The sequence below is a fragment of the Pseudophryne corroboree genome, unplaced genomic scaffold, assembly GCF_028390025.1.
Source record: "Pseudophryne corroboree isolate aPseCor3 unplaced genomic scaffold, aPseCor3.hap2 scaffold_513, whole genome shotgun sequence".
Taxonomy (NCBI): domain Eukaryota; kingdom Metazoa; phylum Chordata; class Amphibia; order Anura; family Myobatrachidae; genus Pseudophryne; species Pseudophryne corroboree.
This window is the reverse complement of record NW_026970117.1, coordinates 146871-168767: the sequence shown is the minus strand read 5'-3', so window position 1 is coordinate 168767 and position 21897 is coordinate 146871. Positions and strand designations below refer to the sequence as shown.

Below are 21897 nucleotides of genomic sequence, written 5' to 3'. Positions count from 1 at the left end.
TCTTCACCCCTGGTCCTTGGGTGACTGGAGGGGGGACCCCTTGATTTAAGGGGTACCCACTCCTCCAGGGTACCCCGGCCAGGGGTGACTAGTTGGTGATTTAATGCCAGGGCCACAGGTACCAATATAAAAGTGTCCCCCATCTGTGGCATTATTTCTCTGACTAGTGGAGCCCAGTGCTGGTGTTAAAAATATGGGGGACCCCTACATTTTTTGTCCCCCGCATTTTTTGCACCACCACCATATGCAGAGCCCAGTGCTGGTTTTTTAACTATGGGGGGACCACAGTAATTTTCCCCCGTATTTTTACAACCAGGACCGGCTCAAAGAGCCCGAGGCTGGTTATGCTTAGGACGGGGGACCCCACGCAATTTTTTTTTTAGATTTTTAACTCTTTCACACCCCTTCCCACTGATAAACATGCACGGATCTCACTGATCCGTGCATGCCTATCAGAATACGGTAAAAAAAGCAGGTCTATTTGAAAACTGCTTTTTTCTTTACGATTTGTACTTTTTCACGGCAGTGTTTAGCTATTGCTGGCAGTGATTGTGAATATGAATTTTTAGTAAATTACTGAGTTGTGTAAAATTACAGGTGTGTTTGACCGATGGTGTATTTATTCATATTTTTTTTCTTTGCCTTCAAAAAAAATACGAATGCCCTCATCACTGCCGAGATTTTAGTTTAGTAAATTCACGAGATGACATTTTGAAGAAAAAACTCAAAATCGGTCAAAATCGTGAGCTTAGTAAATATACCCCCAGGTCTGTTGACTATGCATGAGTTAGTGGAGAGGACCTATGGATCCCTCTCCAGTATCTTTTGCAGTAAGTAGCCCATAGGCTACTGATGCCTATGCATAACAGAGCTTAGTAGGTTTGACAAATAAGCAGATTTCATAAAATTCAATTGAAAACAGAGGATCGGAGATATCTGCTGTGGTCCCCTGTAAATACAGTTAGGGTATATATATATATATATATATATATATATATATATATATATATTTTTTTTTTTATCAATAGCTTTTATTTAGTTTAAATGTGTAAGCCAGGGGTGGCCAAACAGTCGATCGTGATCGACTGGTCGATCGCGGACATGCGACCAGTTGATCGTGATTTGCCGTCCATCCACCCAAGGTGAGGAGAGCGCAGCGCACGCCTCTCCTGCCTGCCGCCCTGCCCCTCAGTCTGATCTCCGGCAGTGACGGCAGAGTGTATAGCTCAAATCAGGTGCCGGTTCATTAGCCAATCAGAGCTCGCGGACCGACGCCTGATTTGAGATATACACACTGCCATCACCGCTGGATACCAGACTCTCCACACAGCAGCAAAACAATGAGCAGCACTATGTGGGCATATCTGACACTGTGGGCACATGGCACAGTGGGGTCATATCTGGCACTGTGGGGTCATATCTGGCACTGTGGGGTCATATCTAGCACTGTGGGCACATGGCACTGTGGGGTCATATCTGTATCTGGCACTGTGGGGGCATATCTAGCACTGTGGGCACATGGCACTGTGGGGTCATATGTGGCACTGTGGGGTCTTATGTGACACTGTGGGGTCATATGTGGCACTGTGGGGGCATATCTAGCACTGTGGGCACATGGCACTGTGGGGTCATATCTGGCACTGTGGGGTCATATCTGGCACTGTGGGCACATGGCACTGTGGGGGATTATCTGTATCTGGCACTGTGGAGGCATATCTAGCACTGTGGACACATGGCACTGTGGGGTCATATCTGGCACTGTGGGGTCATATCTGGCACTGCGGGGGCATATCTGGTGCTTTGGGGGCATATCTAGTACTGTGGGGTCATATCTGTATCTGGCACTGTGGGGTCATATCTGGCACTGTAGGGTCATATCTGGCACTGTGGGGTCATATATGGCACTGTGTGGGTATATCTGGCACTGTGGGCACATGGCACTGTTGCGGCATATCTGTATCTGGCACTGTGGGGGCATATCTAGCACTGTGGACACATGGCACTGTGGGGGCATATCTGGCACTGTGGGGGAATATGGGTATCTGGCACTGTGGGGGCATATGTGTTTGAGGTTTTTACCTGTGGGTGCCAATGTGTTATTTCATGCGAGACAGTCATTATACTCTGTGCAGCAAGGATATGTCCCTTTTTTTGTTATACCACGCCCACTTTTTTGTTATTCCATGCCCCTTTTTTGGGGCGCACGCCTGCGGCGCACAATATTATCCCACCAAGGTAGATCACAAAAGCTTTTCAGCTTTCAAAGTAGATCACCGACTCCAAAAGTCTGGCCACCCCTGGTGTAAGCAATAAGGGTACAGAAATAAGAAAGAGGAGTAATATATGGGATGCATGTATGGGTCTTGGCAGACATACAAACACATAAGAAGCAAAATCCATACAGTAAGAATAAATAAATCAAGGTCACGGAAAGCCCTAGGCCGCAGAAGCGTGGACCTACAGAAGAGCCACATCATAAACTATCACAAATCCGTAACCCCAGAAATAAAAAAGAACATAACATGAAACTAAAGCAGGGGCACAGAGCAGAGGGGAAAGAGAGAGGAAAAGGATAGGAAAGATGGGGGATGCCAAGTGCATGCCAACGTACTCTAAGAAAGTTTATACAGTCAGATCAACAAATGCACTTCCAGAGAAAGAAGGACCCTGCTGCTCCATGTATTCACCCCATTTGAACCATTTCTTCTGAGGGCATGAAGCCGTTGTGGAATAAGGACATTCAGATGTTTCATAAAGATAATGTTTATGGATATTATTAATAATAGTGTTAAGGGTAGGGATCGAATCCGATTTCCACATTTGGGCAATGGCATCTTCTGCTGCGATTAAAACATGGCCTAGCAAATAGGCATCACCATCCGTTTATAAACTTGGGTGGTAGTGAAATGGGGCAATTACCGGGTCATCAGGGATCTCTTCTCCCAGTACATCCTTAATAAGCGCAAATACGCTTAGCCACTTGGGTTGTACCTTTGGACAGGTCCAGAAAATATGAAATAAGGAGCCAATAAACCCACATTTCCTCCAGCAATATTTTGAAGTGTCAGTCCAGATCTTATGTTGTCTTTCCGGGGTAAAATACGCCCTGTGGCACAATTTATAATACATCTCTGAGTGATTTATGCACCTAGAGATTTTAAAACATAACCCGGAGATATGGTTCCAATCTGCTACAGAGAGAGGCCTAGCTAGATCCATTTCCCACTTAATCTGAGCAGGTACAGTAATTTACCTCTTTTAGATTCCCTGAGTAAAAATTAGTACCACCAAGAGATTCCGTCTTTACTGCTTAATAACTGAAAATGGGACAGTAATACCTTTAGAAAAGATGGGGAACGACATTAGCTTCAGCTTGGCTACGTAACCAATGGTGAAGCTGTAAATATTTATAAAAATCTTGCTTTGGAATATCATGTGTCAGTTGCATTTCAGTGAAGGAAATCAGACAAATGTCCCTTACTTTTACAAAGCCCCTAGTCACCCAAGAGTGAAGACATAAATTGGGAATAAGAGAGGCAATAACTGACAATTACAATTCAGGCGTGGGCAAGGCGAGCCCCTCACATGAGGAGACAAATTTGTGCCATACATGCAAAGTCGCCCGGACCGCCTTGCCTGAGCCAGAACGCAGGGAGGAGACTCCTGTCGGCAACCACAGTAGTTCCGAGAGAGGCATGGGATCTACAAAGGATTGTTCTATTGTCACCCAAAGTTTCGGATTCTCCAGTTTAAACAAATCAGTGAGTTGATTAAGGAGACATGCGCTATGATATGTCTCAAAGTCAGGAAAGACTACTCCACCTTACTCTTTAGGTAAAATTAGAGATGTGCAGCGGGCATTTTTCGTGTTTTGTGTTTTGGTTTTGGATTTGGTTCCGCGGTCGTGTTTTGGATTTGGATGCATTTTGGCAAAACCACCCTTTCGGATTTTTGTCAGATTCGGATGCGTTTTGGATTCGGGTGTTTTTTTTTAAAAAAGCCCCTCAAAAACAGCTTAAATCATAGAATTTGGGGGTAATTTTGATCCTATAGTATTATTAACTTCAATAGCCATAATTTCCACTCATTTCCAGTCTATTCTGAACACCTCACAATATTATTTTTAGTCCTAAAATTTGCACCGAGGTCGCTGGATGACTAAGCTAAGCGACCCAAGTGGGCGGCACAAACACCTGGCCCATCTAGGAATGGCACTGCAGTGTCAGACAGGATGGCACTTAAAAAAATAGTCCCCAAACAGCACATGATGCAAAGATAAATATAAAAAGAGGTGCAAGATGGAATTGTCCTTGGGCCCTCCCACCCACTCTTATGTTGTATAAACAGGACATTCACAATTTAACAAACCAATCATTTCAGCGACAGGGTCTGCCACACGACTGTGGCTGAAATGACTGGTTGGTTTGGGCCCCCACCAAAAAAGAAGCAATCAATCTCTCCTTGCACAAACTGGCTCTACACTGTGTACATCCTCCTCCTCCTCACAGAGTATTAATTCATCCCCACTGGAATCCACCATCACAGGTCCCTGTGTACTTTCTCGAGGCAATTGCTGGTAAATGTCTCCATGGAGAAATTTATTATAATTCATTTTGATGAACATCATCTTCTCCACATTTTCTGAAAGTAACCTCCTACGCCGATCGCTGACAAGGTGACCGGCTGCACTAAACACTCTTTTGGAGTACACACCGGAGGGGGGGCAATTTAGGTAAAATAAAGCCAGTTTGTGCAAGTGCCTCCAAATTGCCTCTTTTTCCTGCCAGTATACGTACGGACTGTCTGACATGCCTACAGTGAGGGGAATGACCTGACTTAGGCTGGCAGTGTCTGAACTGACTTCACGTGTGGCAAGTTCAAAGGGTTGGAGAACCTTGCAAAACATGGAAATCATTCTTCACTGCTCTTGAGTCAGGTGCATTCCCCCTTCTTTGCCTATATCATAGGCAGATGTATAGGCTTGAATGGCCTTTTGCTGCTCCTCCATCCTCTGAAGCATATAGAGGGTTGAATTACACCTCGTTACCACCTCTTGCTTCAGCTGATGGCAGGGCATGTTCATGAGTGTTTGCTGGTGCTCCAGTCTTCGGCATGCGGTGGCTGAATGCCGAAAGTGGCCCGCAATTTTTCTGGCCACCGACAGCATCTCCTGCATGCCCCTGTCGGTTTTCAGAAAATTATGCACCACCAAATTGTATTAATTGTATTAATTGTATGTGCAAAACATGGAAAGTGCTGGAATTTGCCCACATGTAATACACGCATAATATTGGTGGCATTGTCCGGTATCACAAATCCCCAGGAAAGTCCAATTGGGGTAAGCCAATCTGCGATGATGTTCCTCAGTTTCCGTAAGAGGTTGTCAGCTGTGTGCCTCTTATGGAAAGCGGTGATACAAAGCGTAGCCTGCCTAGGAACGAGTTGGCTTTTGCGAGATGCTGCTACTGGTGCCGCCGCTGTTGTTGCTGTGGGAGGCAATATATCTACTCAGTGGGCTGTAACTGTCATATAGTCCTTAGTCTGCCCTGCTCCTCTTGTCCACATGTCCGTGGTTAAGTGGACTGTGGGTACAACTGCATTTTTTAGGACACTGAGGACACTTTTTCTGATGTCTGTGTACATTCTCGGTATCGCCTGCTTAGAGTAGTGTAACCTAGATGGGATTTGGTACCGGGGACACACTACCTCAAGCAATTCTCTAAGTCCCTGTGAACTAACGGTCGATACCAGACGCACATCTAACATTAAAATAGTTGTCAAGGCCTAAGTTATCCGCTTTGCAACAGGATGACTGCTGTGATATTTCATCTTCCTCGCAAAGGGCTGTTGGACAGTCAATTGCTTAGTGGAGGTAGTACAAGTGGTCTTCCGACTTCCCCTCTGGGATGACGATCGACTCCCAGCAGCAACAACAGCAGCGCCAGCAGCAACAGCAGCAATAGGCGTTCCACTCAAGAATCCATCAGAGGAATCCCAGTTAGGAGAGGACTCGTCAGACTTGCCAGTGACATGGCCTGCAGGACTATTGGCATTCCTGTCTAAGGAGGAAATTGACATTGAGGGAGTTGGTGGTGTGGTTTGCAGGAGTTTGGGTACAAAAGGAAGAAGGGATTTAGTTGTCAGTGGACTGCTTCCGCTGTCACCCAAAGTTTTTGAACTTGTCAATGACTTCTGATGAATGCGCTCTATGTGACGTATAAGGGAGGATGTTCCTAAGTGGTTAACGTCCTTACTCCTACTTATTACAGCTTGACAAAGGCAACACACGGCTTGACATCTGTTGTCCGCGTTTCTGTTGAAATAATTCCACACCGAAGAGGTGATTTTTTTTTGTATTTTGACCAGGCATGTCAATGGCCTTATTCATCCCACGGACAACAACTGTCTCCCCGGGTGCCTGACTTAAACAAACCACATCACCATCAGAATCCTCATCGTCAACTTCCTCAGCGCTAGCAACACCCATATCCTCACCCTGGTGTACTTCAACAGTGACATCTTCAATTTGAATATCAGGAACTGGACTGTGGGTGCTCCTTCCAGCACTTGCAGGGGGTGTGCAAATGGTGGAAGGAGCCACCTCTTCCCGTCCAGTGTTGGGAAGGTCAGGCATCGCACCCGCCGACACATTTGGACTCTCCTTGGGGATTTGTGATTTAGAATGCACAATTCTTTGCTGTGCTTTTGCCAGCTTAACTCTTCATTTTTCTAGTGGGAGGATGAGTGCTTCCATCATCATGTGAAGCTGAACCACTAGTCATGAGGAACATAGGAGAGGGCCTTAGCCATTCCTTGCCACTTTGTGTCTTAAATGGCATATTGGCAAATCTAAGTTTCTCCTCAGACAGTTTTAAATTAGATTTTTGGGTCATTTTACTGAGCGTTTGCTTTTTGGATTTTACTTGCTCTCTACTATGACATTGGGCATCGGCCTTGGCAGACGACGTTGATGGCATTTCATCGTCTCTGCCATGACTAGTGGCTGCAGCTTCAGCACTAGGTGGAAGTGGATCTTGATCTTTCCCTATTTTACCCTCCACATTTTTGTTCTCCATTTTTTAATGTGTGGAATTATATGCCAGTAATATATCTGGAATTAGACGGTGGTAATGTCTGTAATTAGATACCACTAGATAGATACCAGATACCACTGTGACTGGAATGATGATGACCTATGCACAGTGACAGGACACTACCACAGCACCCTACAGCAGCAAGATGCAGCATAAGACACTGGACTAGTATATTAGTAATATACTGTAGTATTACTGAGTACCACAATGCAGCACAAGACAATGAGCAGTGATACTAAGCACTGATGATGATAATACTGAGAACTGACACTGAGCAGCAAGAGGTAGCACATGGCACTGGACTAGTATATTAATAATGTACTGTAGTATTACTGAGCACCAAAATGCAGCACAAGACAATGAGCAGTGATACTGAGCACTGATGATGATAATACTGAGAACTGTCACTGAGCAGAAAGATGCAGCACAAGACACTGGACTAGTATATTAGTACTGTACTGTAGTATTACTGAGCACTACAATGCAGCACAAGACAATGGGCAGTGATACTGAGCACTGATGATGATACTACTGAGAACTGACACTGAGCAGCAAGATGCAGCACAAGACACTGGACTAGTATATTAGAAATGTACAGTAGTATTACTGAACACCACAATGCAGCACAAGACAATGAGCAGTGATACTGAGCACTGATGATGATAATACTGAGAACTGACACTGAGCAGCAAGATGCAGCACAAGACACTGGACTAGTGTATTAGTAATGTACTGTAGTATTACTGAGCACCACAATGCAGCACAAGACAATGAGCAGTGATACTGAGCACTGATGATGATACTACTGAGAACTGACACTGAGCAGCAAGATGCAGCACAAGACACTGGACTAGTATATTAGTAATGTACTGTAGTATTACTGAGCACTACAATGCAGCACAAGACAATGAGCAGTGGTACTGAGCACTGATGAGGATACTACTGAGAACTGACACTGAGCAGCAAGATGCAGCACAAGACACTGGACTAGTATATTAGTAATGTACAGTAGTATTACTGAGCACCACAATGCAGCACAAGACAATGAGCAGTGATACTGAGCACTGATGATGATAATACTGAGAACTGACACTGAGCAGCAAGATGCAGCACAAGACACTGGACTAGTATATTAGTAATGTACTGTAGTATTACTGAGCACCACAATGCAGCACAAGACAATGAGCAGTGATACTAAGCACTGATGATGATACTACTGACAACTGACACTGAGCAGCAAGATGCAACACAAGAGAGAGACTGTACTTGTATTACTGAGCAGCAATAAGCACTGTGTTAGGGTCTCCTGCCCTGTGCTGCCACGTCGTCATGGCAACCGGGAGACAAGTGCTAGTGGAGTAACCTGAGCGCAGCTGATACTCCGGTTCGGGTCTTTTGCTGTGCAGTGGTTATAGGCTCTGTGCACGGCAGGGGATCCGGTGCTGGTTTTTGTGCTCACAGTCTGTGAGGTCTGAGTGGGGCGTGGACAGCACCTGCTTTATAAGGCCTCTTTTCAGGGTAAGCAGATGCTGCTGAATCTTTGTTGGTTAGTCAGTTCATGAACGTTAGCCAGTACTGTGTAGCTTTGTATTTGTTTGTTGCTTACTGCAAATAGGCCTGGGAATTTGGTATTACACTCTGCCAATCCAGACCTAGCAGTAAGACTGGAGTCAGTCGTTTAGCTTGCTGGGGTTCTGTTACTACCCTGTGAACTTAGCAAGTTTGCGGCTGTATTCTAAGACTTGCCTGTCTAATCCTGTCTCACTGTGCTAGATGTCAGGGGTCAGTTTAGTGGCAGTAAGCTAAAACCTGTGCACTGCAAGTGAGAATTTGGATTGTGGAGATTCTCCTTGTGTCTATCATTCCATCTCTGACCAAGGAGTTTACTGCCACACCCGTTGGTAACCCTTTAGGGTTTTGCTGTTGCCCTTAGCAACAGCATTTCGGGTACTCTACGTATTAAAACACAACATCTTGCTTTTTCCATCTTAGCAGTTCTAATACAAGGGAGATACCCAGTTCCTTAGCCTCTGGGCTTCTCTGTTCACTTTGTGTGTATTTTGTTACCCTATCACCTTCTGTGTACGTTATGTCATATCCCCCAGTTTGTCTGTGAGTCCATCTGTTTTGCATAACAGTTCAAACACCAGTACATTCCTGCAGACACTGGAGTGCATAACAGTTCTGACACCAGTACTTTCCTGCTGGCACTGGTGTGCATAACACACTGATACTGAGCACTGATATTGAGATTTGCCACTGAGAGAACGTAGCCACGTCATCTCTGCTCTCTCTACAATGCACGAGTGAAAATGGCGGCTCTTTATATGGAATCCGAATCTCGCGAGAACCCGACAGCAGGATGTTGATGTTTTGCCTCATTTGGGTTTTCTGAATCAGGCAGGAACAACCGAGCCTGCCTCGGACCAGTGTAAACCACGTGGAGTTCGGACGGGTTTGGATCTCGGAGAACCGAACTCGCTCATCTCTAATCTTAATATCCATTAAAATACCCAGTTATGTAATATTTTAAACTCCAAACAGTACAAAGTTAACCATGCACATCAAAATTAACATAAATAGTGCATTAGTATTTGCCATGAAAAGATCCTGAGTACCGCACAAGGATGGCTGAGTGGTTAAGGCATTGGACTTAAGATCCAATGGATATCTTTCTGCATGGGATTGAACCCCAATTCTGGTATGCATGTTAATTTCAGATTCCTAAATATGTACGAGGCGTAATGTTATCAATTAAGGACATGTACAAAAGGATGCCTGCATTTGTAAACCACAATACTTCTTCCACAAAATCCTTGATGTAACAAGGCAAAAAAACAATGATAGCAACTATCTACAAATGTTGCTTGAAATCATACAAAAGAAAGGACAGTCTTGGTAGATAAGCAATACAAAATGTGGAGAAAATAAATGACTTTAAACAAATATGGAAATATTATGAAACTTTTTATTCAAAAGAGCCTTACTTGTTGTGAAGAATAGAAATATAAGTATCATACTTTTAAAAACAACAATAACCAGACTTATGTAATAAGTTACAGTCAAAGCAGTATAAAGTTTGCTGAATAATTGTCCATGCACATTAAAAGATACATATGCTTTGCAATAGTATTTGACACGAAAATCACACCAGGATGGCCGAGCGATTAAGGCGTTGGACTTAAAATCCATAAATATTCACATTGGCTCGAATCCCACTACTGGTATGCATTTTATTTTCAGCTAACTAAATATTTACAATGAAGATTTCGGCAATTAGGGAAAACTCTCAAAATTGGGTGAAAATCATTATCTTAAAATACATTGCTAAAAAAATATTTTCAATCCATTTTTTCCAAAGATCCTAGCTTTCTATGTAGAAAGGAAACAATGATATCATGATATCCATTAAAATACTCAAAGTTATATAATATTTTAAACTCCAAGCAGTTCAAAGTTAACCATGCACATCAAAATGAACATGAATAGTGCAATAGTATTTGCCATGCATATGGGCCCTCATTCCGAGTTGTTCGCTCGCTAGCTGCTTTTAGCAACTTTGCACACGCTAAGCCGTCGCCTACTGGGAGTGAATCTTAGCATAGTAAAATTGCGAACGAAAGATTAGCAAAATTGCGAATAGACACTTCTTAGCAGTTTCTGAGTAGCTCCACACTTACTCGGCATCTGCGATCAGGTCAGTGCTTGTCGTTCCTGGTTTGACATCATAAACACACCCAGCGTTCGGCCAGACACTCCTCCGTTTCTCCAGCCACTCCCGTGTTTTCCCCAGAAACTGTAGCGTTTTTTTGCACACACCCATAAAACGGCCTGTTTCCGCCCAGAAACACCCACTTCCTGTCAATCACATTATGATCACCAGAACGAAGAAAAAACCTTGTAATGCCGTGAGTAAAATACCTAACTGCATAGCAAATTTACTTGGCGCAGTCGCACTGCGGACATTGCGCATGCGCATTAGTGACTAATCGCTCCGTTGCGAGAAAAAAATAACGAACGAACAACTCGGAATGACCCCCTTGCTTTGCAATAGTATTACACACGCAAATCACACCAGGTTGGCCGAGGGGTTAAGTCGTTGGACCATGTGGGTTCGATCCCTGCTTCTGGTATGCATTTTAATTTAAGCTAACTAAATATGTACGATGAAGATTTCAGCAATTAGGGAAAACTCTCAAAATTGGGTAAAAATCACTAACTCAAAATACATTGCTAAAAAAATATTTTCAATCCATTTTTTCCAAAGAACCTGTAATATTTTAAACTCCAAGCAGTTCAAAGTTAACAATGCACAGCAAACAAAATCGTAAATAGTGCGGTAGTATTTGCCATGAAAAGACTCTGTGCAACATACCAGGATGGCCGAGTGGTTAAGGTGTTGGTGTGGCTTCGAACCCCACTTCTGATATGTATTTTAATTTCAGATTCCTAAATATGTACAAGGAACAATATAATCGATTAGAGAAACGTACAAGAGTCATTTTGTTTACATTTGTAAACTACCATACATGTTCCACAAAAGCATTGAAATGTGACAGTGCAAATAAACTTATGTAATAATTTAGACTCCAAACAGTACAAAGTTTGCATAAAAGTTGACCATGCACATTAACATATACATATGCAATGGGGTACAGAATGTAATCCCGATGGACTGGATGCCTAAGGTCAGAATACCGACATCGGCAACCTGACCATTAAAATCCTGACAGCCCTGCAGTTAATACCATAACCCTTCCATGTTCCCTGCCCTAACCCTAATCCTACCTTTTGGGTGTCTAATCCTTACACCTTCTCCTTGGGTGCCTAAACCTTATCCTCCCCGGGATGCCTAACACTAACCCTCCATTCCCCAATGCCTAAAGCTAATGCTTCCTGCTTGGTGTCTAACACTAACCTCCTCTTCTAAGTGACTAAACCAAACCCTACCTCCCTGGTACCTAACTCTAACCTACCTGTCCCTACACTGTAACCCCCCTTCTAATGCCTAAACCTAACCTCCCCCCTCCCCGTGGCAGGACAAGATTACATCCTGCTGAGAGGACATTCAGAATTCTAGGTGTCAGTATATTCATGCTGTTAATCCCACCTCTGTTGGCATTTTGGTGCCGTTATTATGGCTGGTGGGTACGATTATGGTGTCAGTATTATGATAGCCAGGATCCCGCACGGAAGCCTTTTAACTGGGTTCCATGCTTTGCAAAAGTATTTGCCATGAAAATTTCAAAAGCCTCACATTAGGATGGCTGAGTGGTTAAGGTTTTGGACTTAAGATTCAATGGATTTACATCTGCATGGGATAGATCCCCACTTCTGGTTTGTATTTCAATTTCAGCTAACCATCTGAGGAAGAATTTGTCAATTAGGGAAAACTTTCAAACTATGGTGAAAGTCAATATCTTAAGCTACAGTACTTTGATAAAAAAATATTTTCAATCCATTTTCTCCAAAGAAACTGATTTTCTATAAAGTAAGTAAACAATGATATCCTAATATCCATTAAAATACCCAGTTATGTAATATTTTATACTCCAAACAGTACAAAGTTAACCATGCACATCATAATTAACATGAATAATGCATTAGTATTTGCCATGAAAAACTCCTGGGCACCACACCAGGATGGCTGAGTGGTTAAGGCATTGGACTTAAGATCCAATGGATATATATCTGCATGGGATCGAACTCCAATTCTGGTATGCATGTTAATTTCAGATTCCTAAATATGTACAAGGAATAACATTATTAATTATTCCTTGTACAATCAGCATGGATTCACTGGGGGGAGATCATGTCAAACAAATCTTATTGACTTTTTTGATTGTGTGACTAAAGTGATGGATAAAGGTGGAGCCATGGATATAGCTTATCTAGACTTTAGTAAGGCTTTTGACACTGTTCCACATCGCAGACTGCTAAATAAACTTGAAAGTTTGGGATTGGATATTAGGATTATTGAATGGATAAGATCTTGGTTGAAGGATAGAAAACAGAGAGTTGTGGTAAATGGAGTGCATTCACAGGAGGGAAATGTTACCAGTGGAGTACCCCAGGGATCTGTACTTGGACCAGTGCTTTTTAATATCTTTATTGGTGACATTGCAAATGGCATTAAAGGGAAAGTATGCCTTTTTGCAGATGACACAAAGGTATGCAACAGGGTAGACACACCAGGTGGGGTAAAACAAATGATTGAGGATCTAGGTAGACTAGAGGAATGGTCAAGAGTCTGGCAATTACAGTTTAATGCCAAAAAATGCAAAATCATGCACTTGGGTCTCAAAAATCCTAAAGATAAATATAGTATTAATGGCACTATACTGGAAACTACTGAGGAGGAAAGGGATCTAGGAGTCACTATTTCAGATGACTTAAAGGCAGGTAAGCAATGTAACAAGGCAATGAGGAAGGCTAGTCAGATGCTTGGCTGCATTGAGAGAGGAATCAGCAGCAGAAAGAAAGAAGTAATGATGCCACTGTATAGGTCATTGGTACAGCCTCATCTAGAATACTGTATTCAGTTCTGGAGGCCATATCTTCAAAAGGATATTAATACATTAGAAACTGTACAAAGGAGGGCAACTAAAATGGTGCATGGCCTACATCACAAAACATACCCAGAAAGACTAAGAAATCTCAATATGTATAGTTTGGAGCAGAGAAGGGAAAGGGGGGACATGATAGAAACTTTCAAATATATCAAGGGTTTTAACAAAGTCCAGGAGGGAAACATTCTCCAAATGAAGAGAAGCAATATTACATGAGGACATGCACTGAGACTGGAGGGGGGGAGGTTCAGGAGAAATTTGCGAAAAAATTATTTCACAGAAAGGGTAGTGGACAAGTGGAATAGCCTCCCATCAGAGGTGGTAGAGGCTAAGACAGTAGAGCAATTGAAACATGCATGGGATAGACATAAGGATATCCTTACAAAGAAATAAGGATCAAATAAGGTTAGAGATAAAAATAATGGGAAAAAAAAGGGCAGACTAGATGGGCCAAGTGGTTCTTATCTGCAGACAAATTCTATGTTTCTATGTTTCTATTTAAGGACATGTACAAAAGTTGATGTTGCTTGCATTTGTAAACCACCATACTTGTTCCACAAAATCCTTGACATGTGACAGGGCAAAAAAAAGAACGATAGCAACTATCTACAAATGTTGCTTGTAATCATTCAAAAGAAAGGACAGTCTTGATAGATGAGCAGTTCGAAATGTGGTGAAAATTAATGTCTTTAAACAAATATGGAATTATTATGAAACTTTTTATTCATAAGAGCCTTACTTGTTGTGAAGAATAGAAATATAAGTATCATACTTTTAAAAAAACAACAATTACCAGACTTATGTTATAAGTTACAGTGAAAGCAGTATACAGTTTGCTGAATAAATTGCCCATGCACATTAAAAGATACATATGCTTTGCAATAGTATCGGAAACGACAATCACACCAGGATGGCCGAGTGGTTAAGGCGTTGGACTTAAGATCCAATGAATACATATCCATGTGGGTTCGATCCCCACTTATGGTATGCATTTTAATTTCAGCTAACTAAATATTTACGATGAAGATTTCAGCAATTAGGGAAAACTCTCAAAATTCTCTGAAAATCATTAACTTAAAATACATTGCTAAAAAAATATTTTCAATCCATTTTTTCAAAGAACCTGGCTTTCTATGAAGAAAAGAAACAATGATATCATAATACCCATGAAAATACCCAAAGTTATGTAATATTTTAAACTCCAAGCAGTTCAAAGTTAACAATGCACAGGAAAATAAACATGAATAGTGCAATAGTATTTGCCATGAAAACACCCAGGGCAACATACCAGGATGGCCGAGTGGTTAAGGCGTTGGACTTAAGATCCAATGGATATATATCCGCGTGGGTTCGAACCCCACTTCTGGTATGTATTTTAATTTCAGATTCCTAAATATGTACAAGGAACAATATAATCGATTAGGGAAACGTACAAGAGTCATTTTGTTTACATTTGTAAACTACCATACATGTTCCACAAAAGCATTGAAATGTGACAGTGCAAATAAACTTATGTAATAATTTAGACTCCAAACAGTACAAAGTTTGCATAAAATTTGACCATGCATATTAACATATACATATGCAATGGGGTTCAGAATGTAATCCTGATGGACTGGATGCCTATGGTCAGAATACAGACATCGGCAACCTGACCATTAAAATCCTGACAGCCCTGCATTTAATACCATAACCCTTCCATGTTCCCTGCCCTAACCCTAATCCTACCTTTTGGGTGTCTAACCCTTACACCCTCTCATTGGGTGCCTAAACCTTACCCTCCCCGTGATGCCTAACACTAACCCTCCATTCCCCAATGCCTAAAGCTAATGCTCCCTGCTTGGTGCCTAACACTAACCTCCTCTTCTAAGTGACTAAACCAAACCCTCCCTCCCTGGTATCTAACTCTAACCTACCTGTCCCTACACTGTAACCCCCCTTCTAATGCCTAAACCTAACCACCCCCCTCCCCGTGGCAGGACAAGATTACATCCTGCTGAGAGGACATTCAGAATTCTAGGTGTCAGTATATTCATGCTGTTAATCCCACCTCTGTTGACATTTTGGTGCCGTTATTATGGCTGGTGGGTACGATTATTGTGTCAGTATTATGATAGCCAGGATCCCGCACAGAAGCCTTTTAACTGGGTCCCATGCTTTGCAAAAGTATTTGCCATGAAAATTTCAAAAGCCTCACATTAGGATGGCTGAGTGGTTAAGGTTTTGGACTTAAGATTCAATGGATTTACATCTGCATGGGATAGATCCCCACTTCTGGTTTGCATTTCAATTTCAGCTAACCAAATGAGGAAGAATTTGTCAATTAGGGAAAACTTTCAAACTATGGTGAAAGTCAATAACTTAAGCTACAGTACTTTGATAAAAAAATATTTTCAATCCATTTTCTCCAAAGAAACTGATTTTCTATAAAGTAAGTAAACAATGATATCCTAATATCCATTAAAATACCCAGTTATGTAATATTTTAAACTCAAAACAGTACAAAGTTAACCATGCACATCATAATTAACATGAATAGTGCATTAGTATTTGCCATGAAAAGCTCCTGGGCACCACACCAGGATGGCTGAGTGGTTAAGGCATTGGATTTAAGATCCAATGGGTATATATCTGCATGGGATCGAACCCCAATTCTGGTATGCATGTTATTTTCAGATTCCTAAATATGTACAAGGAATAACATTATTAATTATTCCTTGTACAAACAGCATGGATTCACTGGGGGGAGATCATGTCAAACAAATCTTATTGACTTTTTTGATTGTGTGACTAAAGTGATGGATAAAGGTGGAGCCATGGATATAGCTTATCTAGACTTTAGTAAGGCTTTTGACACTGTTCCACATCGCAGACTGCTAAATAAACTTGAAAGTTTGGGATTGGATATTAGGATTATTGAATGGATAAGATCTTGGTTGAAGGATAGAAAACAGAGAGTTGTGGTAAATGGAGTGCATTCACAGGAGGGAAATGTTACCAGTGGAGTACCCCAGGGATCTGTACTTGGACCAGTGCTTTTTAATATCTTTATTGGTGACATTGCAAATGGCATTAAAGGGAAAGTATGCCTTTTTGCAGATGACACAAAGGTATGCAACAGGGTAGACACACCAGGTGGGGTAAAACAAATGATTGAGGATCTAGGTAGACTAGAGGAATGGTCAAGAGTCTGGCAATTACAGTTTAATGCCAAAAAATGCAAAATCATGCACTTGGGTCTCAAAAATCCTAAAGATAAATATAGTATTAATGGCACTATACTGGAAACTACTGAGGAGGAAAGGGATCTAGGAGTCACTATTTCAGATGACTTAAAGGCAGGTAAGCAATGTAACAAGGCAATGAGGAAGGCTAGTCAGATGCTTGGCTGCATTTGGAGAGGAATCAGCAGCAGAAAGTAAGAAGTAATAATGCCACTGTATAGGTCATTGGTACAGCCTCATCTAGAATACTGTATTCAGTTCTGAAGGCCATATCTTCAAAAGGATATTAATACATTAGAAACTGTACATATGAGGGCAACTAAAATGGTGCATGGCCTACATCACAAAACATACCCAGAAAGACTAAGAAATCTCAATATGTATAGTTTGGAGCAGAGAAGGGAAAGGGGGGACATGATAGAAACTTTCAAATATATCAAGGGTTTTAACAAAGTCCAGGAGGGAAATATTCTCCAAATGAAGAGAAGCAATAGGACACGAGGACATGCACTGAGACTGGAGGGGGGGAGGTTCAGGAGAAATTTGCGGAAAAATTATTTCACAGAAAGGGTAGTGGACAAGTGGAATAGCCTCCCATCAGAGGTGGTAGAGGCTAAGACAGTAGAGCAATTGAAACATGCATGGGATAGACATAAGGATATCCTTACAAAGAAATAAGGATCAAATAAGGTTAGAGATAAAAATAATGAATAAAAAAAAAAAAGGGCAGACTAGATGGGCCAAGTGGTTCTTATCTGCAGACAAAATCTATGTTTCTATGTTTCTATGTTTCTATGTTTCTAATTAAGGACATGTACAAAAGTTGATGTTGCTTGCATTTGTAAACTACCATACTTGTTCCACAAAATCCTTGACATGTGACAGGGCAAAAAAAGAATGATAGCAACTATCTACAAATGTTGCTTGTAATCATTCAAAAGAAAGGACAGTCTTGATAGATGAGCAGTTCGAAATGTGGTGAAAATTAATGTCTTTAAACAAATATGGAATTATTATGAAACTTTTTATTCATAAGAGCCTTACTTGTTGTGAAGAATAGAAATATAAGTATCATACTCTAAAAAATACAACAATTACCAGACTTATGTAATAAGTTACAGTGAAAGCAGTATAAAGTTTGCTGAATAATTGCCCATGCACAGTAAAAGATACATATGCTTTGCAATAGTGTTTGACACGACAATCACACCAGGATGGCCGAGTGGTTAAGGCGTCGGACTTAAGATCCAATTTATACATATCCACGTGGGTTTGATCCCCACTTCTGGTATGCATTTTAATTTCAGCTAACTAAATATTTACGATGAAGATTTCGGCAATTAGGGAAAACTCTCAAAATTCTCTGAAAATCATTAACTTAAAATACATTGCTAAACAAATATTTTCAATCCATTTTTTCAAAGAACCTGGCTTTCTATGAAGAAAGGAATCAATGATATCATAATATCCATTAAAATACCCAAAGGTATGTAATATTTTAAACTCCAAGCGGTTCAAAGTTAACAATGCACAGGAAAATTAACATGAATAGTGCAATAGTATTTGCCATGAAAAGACTCTTGGCAACATACCAGGGTGGCCGAGTGGTTAAGGCGTTGTACTTAAGATCCAATGGATATATATATATATATGCGCGTGGGTTCGAACCCCACTTCTGGTATGTATTTTAATTTCAGATTCCTAAATATGTACAAGGAACAATATAATCGATTAGGGAAACGTACAAGAGTAATTTTGTTTACATTTGTAAACTACCATACATGTTCCACAAAAGCATTGAAATGTGACAGTGCAAATTAACTTATGTAATAATTTAGACTCCAAACAGTACAAAGTTTGCATAAAAGTTGACCATGCACATTAACATATACATATGCAATGGGGTTCAGAATGTAATCCTGATGGACTGGATGCCTATGGTCAGAATACAGACATCGGCAACCTGACCATTAAAATCCTGACAGCCCTGCAGTTAATACCATAACCCTTCCATGTTCCCTGCCCTAACCCTAATCCTACCTTTTGGGAGTCTAACCCTTACACCCTCTCCTTGGGTGCCTAAACCTTACTCTCCCCGGGATGCCTAACACTAACCCTCCATTCCCCAATGCCTAAAGCTAATGCTCCCTGCTTGGTGTCTAACACTAACCTCCTCTTCTAAGTGACTAAACCAAACCCTCCCTCCCTGGTACCTAACTCTAACCTACCTGACCCTACACTGTAACCCCCCTTCTAATGCCTAAACCTAACCTCCCCCCTCCCCGTGGCAGGACAAGATTACATCCTGCTGAGAGGACATTCAGAATTCTAGGTGTCAGTATATTCATGCTGTTAATCCCACCTCTGTTGGCATTTTGGTGCCGTTATTATGGCTGATGGATACGATTATGGTGTCAGTATTATGATAGCCAGGATCCCGCATGGAAGCCTTTTAACTGGGTCCCATGCTTTGCAAAAGTATTTGCCATGAAAATGTCAAAAGCCTCACATCAGGATGGCCGAGTGGTTAAGGTGTTGGATTTAAGATTCAATGGATTTACATCTGCATGGGAAAGATACCCACTTCTGGTTTGTATTTCAATTTCAGCTAACCAAATGAGGAAGAATTTGTCAATTAGGGAAAACTTTCAAACTATGGTGAAAGTCAATAACTTAAGCTACAGTACTTTGATAAAAAAAGTATTTTCAATCCATTTTCTCCAAAGAAACTGATTTTCTATAGAGAAAGTAAACAATGATATCCTAATATCCATTAAAATACCCAGTTATGTAATATTTTAAACTCCAAACAGTACAAAGTTAACCATGCACATCATAATTAACATGAATAGTGCATTAGTATTTGCCATGAAAAGCTCCAGAGCACCACACCAGGATGGCTGAGTGGTTAAGGCATGTGACTTAAGATCCAATGGATATATATCTGCATGGGATCGAACCCCAATTCTGGTATGCATGTTAATTTCAGATTCCTTAATATGTACAAGGAATAACATTATTAATTAAGGACATGTCCAAAAGTTAATGTTGCTTGCATTTGTAAACCACCATACTTGTTCCACAAAATCCTTGACATGTGACAGGGCAAAAAAAGAATGATAGCAACTATCTACAAATGTTGCTTGTAATCATTCAAAAGAAAGGACAGTCTTGATAGATGAGCAGTTTGAAATGTGGTGAAAATTAATGTCTTTAAACAAATATGGAATTATTATGAAACTTTTTATTCACAAGAGCCTTACTTGTTGTGAAGAATAGAAATATAAGTATCATACTTTAAAAAAAAAACAATTACCAGACTTATGTAATAAGTTACAGTCAAAGCAGTATAAAGTTTGTTGAATCATTGCCCATGCACATTAAAAGATACATATGCTTTGCAATAGTATTTGACACGACAATCACACCAGGATGGCCGAGTGGTTAAGGCATTGGACTTAAAATCCAATGGATACATATCCGCGTGGGTTTGATCCCCACTTCTGGTATACATTTTAATTTCAGCTAACTAAATATTTACGATTAAGATTTTGGCAATTAGGGAAAACTCTCAAAATTCTCTGAAAATCATTAACTTAAAATGCATTGCTAAAAAATATTTTCAATCCATTTTTTCAAAGAACCTGGCTTTCTATGAAGAAAAGAAACAATGATATCATTATATCCATTAAAATACCCAAAGTTATGTAATATTTTAAACTCCAAGCGGTTCAAAGTTAACAATGCACAGGAAAATAAACATGAATAGTGCAATAGTATTTGCCATGAAAAGATCCTGGGCAACATACCAGGATGGCCGAGTGGTTAAGGCGTTGGACTTAAGACCCAATGGATATATATCCACGTGGGTTCGAACCCCACTTGAGGTATGTATTTTAATTTCAGATTCCTAAATATGTACAAGGAACAATATAATCGATTAGGGAAATGTACAAGAGTCATTTTGTTTACATTTGTAAACTACCATACATGTTCCACAAAAGCATTGAAATGTGACAGTGCAAATAAACTTATGTAATAATTTAGACTCCAAACAGTACAAAGTTTGCATAAAAGTTGACCATGCACATTAACATATACATATGCAATGGGGTTCAGAATGTAATCCTGATGGACTGGATGCCTATGGTCAGAATACCGACATCGGCAACCTGACCATTAAAATCCTGACAGCCCTGCAGTTAATACCATAACCCTTCCATGTTCCCTGCCCTAACCCTAATCCTCACTTTTGGGTGTCTAACCCTTACACCCTCTCCTTGGGTGCTTAAACCTTACCCTCCCCGGGATGCCTAACACTAACCCTCCATTCCCCAATGCCTAAAGCTAATGCTCCCTGCTTGGTGTCTAACACTAACCTCCTCTTCTAAGTGACTAAACCAAACCCTCCCTCCCTGGTACCTAACTCTAACTTACCTATCCCTACACTGTAACCCCCCTTCTAATGCCTAAATCTAACCTTCCCCCTCCCCGTGGCAGGACAAGATTACATCCTGCTGAGAGGACATTCAGAATTCTAGGTGTCAGTATATTCATGCGGTTAATCCCACCTCTGTTGGCATTTTGGTGCCGTTATTATGGCTGGTGGGTACGATTATGGTGTCAGTATTATGATAGCCAGGATCCCGCACGGAAGCCTTTTAACTGGGTCCCATGCTTTGCAAAAGTATTTGCCATGAAAATGTCAAAAGCCTCACATTAGGATGGCCGAGTGGTTAAGGTTTTGGACTTAAGATTCAATGGATTTACATCTGCATGGGATAGATCCCCACTTCTGGTTTTTATTTCAATTTCAGCTAACCAAATGAGGAAGAATTTGTCAATTAGGGAAAACTTTCAAACTATGGTGAAAGTCAATAACTTAAGCTACAGTACTTTGATAAAAAAAATATGTTCAATACATTTTCTCCAAAGAAACTGATTTTCTATAAAGAAAGTAAACAATGATATCCTAATATCCATTAAAATACCCAGTTATGTAATATTTTA

General features: G+C 40.9%; 7 non-coding genes across 7 annotated transcripts; all 7 read left to right on the top strand.

Moving 5' to 3' along the window:
• The first annotated feature begins 14567 nt into the window (after positions 1-14567).
• TRNAL-UAA (transfer RNA leucine (anticodon UAA)) lies at positions 14568-14650 on the top strand. The gene has a single exon. It is a non-coding gene; the product is annotated as a tRNA-Leu (tRNA).
• Positions 14651-14949: 299 nt separating this feature from the next.
• TRNAL-UAA (transfer RNA leucine (anticodon UAA)) lies at positions 14950-15032 on the top strand. The gene has a single exon. It is a non-coding gene; the product is annotated as a tRNA-Leu (tRNA).
• A 1208-nt stretch (positions 15033-16240) lies between these two features.
• On the top strand, positions 16241-16323 carry TRNAL-UAA (transfer RNA leucine (anticodon UAA)). Its single transcript has one exon. It is a non-coding gene; the product is annotated as a tRNA-Leu (tRNA).
• A 1772-nt stretch (positions 16324-18095) lies between these two features.
• Positions 18096-18178, top strand: TRNAL-UAA (transfer RNA leucine (anticodon UAA)). Its single transcript has one exon. It is a non-coding gene; the product is annotated as a tRNA-Leu (tRNA).
• A 299-nt stretch (positions 18179-18477) lies between these two features.
• TRNAL-UAA (transfer RNA leucine (anticodon UAA)) lies at positions 18478-18568 on the top strand. Its single transcript has one exon. It is a non-coding gene; the product is annotated as a tRNA-Leu (tRNA).
• Positions 18569-20313: 1745 nt separating this feature from the next.
• On the top strand, positions 20314-20396 carry TRNAL-UAA (transfer RNA leucine (anticodon UAA)). The gene has a single exon. It is a non-coding gene; the product is annotated as a tRNA-Leu (tRNA).
• A 298-nt stretch (positions 20397-20694) lies between these two features.
• On the top strand, positions 20695-20777 carry TRNAL-UAA (transfer RNA leucine (anticodon UAA)). Its single transcript has one exon. It is a non-coding gene; the product is annotated as a tRNA-Leu (tRNA).
• The last annotated feature ends 1120 nt before the right edge of the window (positions 20778-21897 follow it).